Source organism: Elephantulus edwardii, unplaced genomic scaffold, assembly GCF_000299155.1.
Source record: "Elephantulus edwardii isolate Elephantulus edwardi_28Jun2011 unplaced genomic scaffold, EleEdw1.0 scaffold00171, whole genome shotgun sequence".
NCBI lineage: Eukaryota > Metazoa > Chordata > Mammalia > Macroscelidea > Macroscelididae > Elephantulus > Elephantulus edwardii.
Genome location: NW_006399921.1, coordinates 5,936,372 through 5,941,690, shown reverse-complemented (window position 1 = coordinate 5,941,690; position 5,319 = coordinate 5,936,372). Strand labels below are relative to the sequence as shown.

Below are 5,319 nucleotides of genomic sequence, written 5' to 3'. Positions count from 1 at the left end.
AGAGGCAATGAGATTGGCACAGGATAGAGCAGGGTTCAGGGCTGTTGTACATAGGGTCGCTATGAGTCGCAAACGACTCGACGGCACATAACAACAACGACAACAACAACTACAGAAGAGAGGGGGAAAAACCCAGGAAGTTCTTCTTGCTTTAATTGTTCATTTGCCTCAGCAAGTCCTGTTTCCTCAAGACTTGAGTCATTGCACTAAGAAGCAAAATGAACAGGTTCTTACAGAGGAAATTTATTTGTTGTTTTATCCTTATTGCTCTGGTCACCAGTTGTAAATTTGACATTTCCCAATTGAACATCTAACAAGATCTTTCATAATGTTTCATCATAAACTCAACATTTCCCTCCTTCATGTCTTGTCTCCCAGTGAATTTCCTTCTTCCTATTTCAGGCTTCATCTTGCTTGGCTCCACAATTAACATCCTTGGTATGAGCCGTCAGGAAATAAGGAGATGCATTGCACCGGAAAAATCTGCAGTTAGGGATCTTTCCAAGTTATTGAGGAAGAGTGATGTCAGTTTGAGGACTAAGGTGCATCTGATTCAGGCCATAGTCTTTTCTATTACTAGCTATGCATCCAAGACCTGGACAATGAATAAGGATGGCAGAAGAAGAATTGATGTTTTTGAGCTGTGGTGTTGGAGAAGAGCACTGAACATCCCATGGATGGCCAAGAAAATGAACAGATATGTCTTGGAGAGGGTGCAGCTGGAGTGCTCTTTGGAGGCAAGAATGATGGGTCTTTGCCTCACATATTTGGACATGTTGCTAAGAGGTGCTGTTCCTTGGAGAAGGACATGATTTTGGGAAAGGTGAAGGGTCAGTGAAGGAGAGGAATACCCTCAATGAGGAGGACTGACTGCTGCAAAGGGATCTTTTGTGTCAGGAAGTGTGAGGAAGGCACAGGATAGAACAGGGTTCAGGTCTTTTGTTCATAGGGTCGCTATGAGTTGTACTTGACTCGATGGCACCTAACAACAACAACAACAACAAATCTCAGGCTTCTGTTCTTTATCTTTCTTCAACTCTATGCTGTGCTTCAATTGCTTCATCAGTGTAACTGATTTTTAAGTTGAAAGTGACATTCTATCAAAGGCACTGAATTAGTACTCAGTCAGACTAATCTTCCAACCAACTTTTTTCTTCTTTTTAAAAGAAAACCATTTCTTTTTCAAGCAGTTATTTAACAAGTTAGGTAAATAGCTAACACAAGATAAGGAGTCTGGCTCTCTGGAATTGTCTGTTCATATCGTCTTTTAATTAGAAGGATAATAAAAAAGAACTAGGATAGGTCAAAGATTGGCCAAAGGTTTATTTTTCCCCCTACTTTGCAAGTTCTATTTCTGTATTTTACTTTTTGTTTTCTCCCCTCTGCATCACTGCTCATCTCTGTTAACTCTCCAAGATTGAGTCTATGGGAATGTAAACCATTTCTTAGCTTTTTTATGTTAGCGGTCTTATACCATAATCATCCTTTTGTGACTTAAGTTACTCAGCATAATTTGTTCTAGTTTCCTCCTTGTGATGTTGTATTTCACAAGTCATTTTTTTAGCGATGCATAATAGATATTCCATTGTGTATCAATATTCTTATTATTTCTTTAGATATTTGTCCATTGACAGGCACTTAGATGATTTCCAACTATTTGCTATCATAAATGTTGTCGTTATTTGTGCTATTGAGTTCAAACTAACCCGTAGGTAACCCTCCAGAAGCTTCTCAGTGGCAAGTTAATCGTACTGGAGGAGATTGTGTCTCCGAGCAGCTGATGTGTTCGAACCGTGTGCCTTTGGGGTCACAGTACAGCTTCTTACCACTATACTTGGACGTGCATACACTTCTATTTTAAGATAAATACCTAATAGTGAGATTCTTGAATTAAATAATTCTACTCCCAACTTTCTAATTCCACACCAACAGCTTTTCAGAGTGGTTGCCCCATTTTACATAAGCACTATGTATGAGAATTCCAGTCTCAGCCCATGTTTGCCAATATTGTGGTTTAATGGCTTATTAAACGTGCTGTTTTTGTTGAGAGGATGTCTCATTGTTATTTTGTTTGTGTCTTTCTAACAGCCAATGATCTTGAGCAGGTCTTCATATGTTTGTTGACCATCTGAATGTCTTCTTTGGTGAAGTATCTATTCATGCCCTTGGCCCATACTTTATTGGGTTATTGTCTTTTACTTGTTGAACTGTTGGAATTTTCTCTACATTTGGGAGGTGAGTTCTTTGTCAGATGTGTCATTGTCAAGTATTTTTTCTTAATCTGTAGATTCTCTTTTTATTCTTTCGGAAAAGTCTTTTGATGCACATAAAGATGTCATTTTTGTAAGATCTAAATCTGTTGATTGTGTAAAAGTTATATTTAATAACCTATTAATGCCATACCGTAGGGCTCTTAAGTTTGCCCCAAGTTTTTCTTTGGTGATTTTTTTTATAGCTTTAGATTTTTTTCAAGTTTCTTGATCCATCTGAAGTTAGTTTTTCTATATAGTATGATATGTGGGTCACATTTTTTGTAAATAGAGATCCAGTTTTGTAACTTTTAGGTATCTCTAAAAATCATATCCCCCACTGTTGGACATTTTGGATATAGTTCACTGCTCCATCATCCTTCAGCTGAATAAAAAGATTTCTTATCATTTGAAGGAAAAATTCTCACTGTTAAATCTCAGTGTTCCATCCTTTTGCCTCCATAGAAAAGCTTTAGAACAATAGTATTGTATTCTTCTCCTAGTTCTATCCAGTGCATTGGAGGATAGATTTTTCTATAACCATTGAAGAATATGAGAATTCTCATCATAACTTGTAAAATATACATACTCTAGCCCTTTGTATGTACCCCAATTGGCAGCCCAAGGAATTTCCACCTGGTCCATAGATGAACACTCCATTTTATCTTCTTGTTAAATGGGTAGGTGATGGGAAACCTGATCAGTCACAAATGTTACACTGTTTTTGGAAGTCCAGGAACTTGTCCTTCTGAAACTGACTCCACATTCTCTTCAGTGCCCTTGGAAAATGTCCAGTAGCATTGAAAGATCTCACCTAAAGTAGAGTTGTATGGTTTTGGATTTAGCAATACTCTTTTCCTTCTTGCATGAGAGGTACCACTTTACAGCCTGAATGATTGGATCCCTGGGGTCCTTCTGGTCACGAATGCTCACAAATATGTCCAGCTTTGGGAAGAAAGAGTTTGCATACATTTCCAAAGGAGGTAGATGTAAAACTACATTAGTAAGATAAGTTTCAGATCTACCCTGGCATAAGATGTACAGCATAAAGTTTTTGTGTTCTTCCATTGACCTCACCTCCCCTTAATCATCTCTATCATCCTGGGAATCAAAAAGGTCAGCATCAGTTGTTCCATTAGACATAGAACAATTAAGTAATTCTGTGGTGTCTGGGTATTTTAGACTATTTTCCTGAGCTGCTACATGTCAAGAAATGAGGCAGAGCCAGAGGAATCTATTAAGTGCTGTGGGAATGAGTCATTTTGATGGAACTCATAAGCAGAGTAGAATTCATCTTCTTTGCTAGAATATGAGAACTCTAGGGCTGTATTTGGGAGAGATTAGCATGGCTTGGAGAAGTTAGACTGCTACTAAGTGGTAAGGGTCTCCTGATGGTACTGTTTGGTGTTGGAGTCTGGTAGTGTCCCCGGGCAGCTAACGCAGGTCCAACTAATAGGGACGGTGTATCCTTCTCTAACTTACACTACTGAACAAGCTCTCAAGATAAAACTGCCTGGGAAGGCATTGTTTTGATGACAAGTTCCAAGAGATTAGGTTGATTTATTACATCTAGATGATTACTAGTACTTTTAGCAATTTGGAGCTATAGGATTGTTTCTCTCATGCTTTTTAGTGTCTCTTTAAAAGTTCCCATTTTCTTTCTCTGCTCATCATCTTTGCAGTTTTGAAGTTAATCATAAAAAAAAGCCATAATTGTTTTATCAAAATTTGTGAATACGCATTCGCTTCTTTAAGTTTCTTGTCAAAGTCTCGGACATTGGGGTCAAATCTTAAATCCAAGCTACCAGAGAGTATCAGGGAGCAGAAGGGCTGGGAGCAGAGTAACATTTGTTACTGACCGGATCCCAGGTATGTAACAGACTCCCTGAGACTCAAGAGTAGAGGATAGCCTCTCCTCAAAACCCCAGGGTCTCTTCGCTCTGCAAGTGGCTGCAAGAAACCTGTTCGCTAGCTTTCTCTCCCACCTCTCACTCCTCTATCTCCCGTCCCCTCACCCCTCTCTACCCTCACATTCTGTACCTCCAAGGAAGCGCAGTAGATCTAGCCCAAGGCTCATCCCTTCCCCTGTAACACCTGTTACATCTCAACCCTACATTATCCCCACAATATTTTTTTAAATGAGTTATTTGACATAAATGAATGTAGGTATATAAGTATTTTAACATTATCCTCTATAGCTTTCTGCATGTGTGTAATAATTCACAATAATATGTATAAGGCATAGCATGATAGAATATGAGATAGGGTACATCAGTAAGGGAGAAGATAATGCACTAATAGGCACAGGCAGGATGCTTTGAAAAAAAGAACAATCAAAACACAAAAGGTATTGTGAAACTGAAAACAAAGCATAAAAACCCACTTCTGAGGAAAGGTAATACATAATAAAAGGATCATCCGTATACATGCATACGTGTGCACACGCGCGCGCACACACACACACATACACACACACTGCTGTTGAGCTGATTCCCGCTTACTAGGAGCCTATTGGAGTGAGTAGAACTGCCCCTTGGAATTTCCAAGGCTATAAATCTTTACAGAAGCAGACTGCCTCATCTTTCTCCCACAGAGGATTCAAACCACCAAGCTTTGGGTTAGCAGTTCAACATTAAGCCCACCAGGGTGCCTAAAAAATTCCTGTATATTAAGACTTAGTGTTACAATAAGGATGATAGCACAAGAACTGATGACTCTGAGTTGTAGTGTGGGAGAAAAGTACTGAACAAATATTCCATGGAGTGTCAAAAGAACAAACAGATGTCTTAGAGAAAGTACAACCAACTTGCTTCTTGGAGGTGAGGGTGGTGAAGCTTCATCTCACAGACTTTGGGCATGTTGTTAGAACGAGCTAGTCCATCATGCATGGAAAGTTGGAGAATCAGTAAAAGAGAGGGTGACCCTCAGGGAGGTAGATACAGTGACTTTAACAATGGGCTTGAGTATATTAAAGGTGGTCAGAATGGCACAGGGTAGGGCAAGGTTAAGAACTGTTATTCATAAAGTTATTTTGAGTCATACTTGAATAAAAGGAACTATTCTTTTTCTT

General features: G+C 39.0%; 1 pseudogene; it reads right to left on the bottom strand.

The window, feature by feature from the left end:
* Nucleotides 1-2,839: 2,839 nt before the first annotated feature.
* On the bottom strand, nucleotides 2,840-4,097 carry LOC102876114 (annotated as a pseudogene).
* Nucleotides 4,098-5,319: the final 1,222 nt, after the last annotated feature.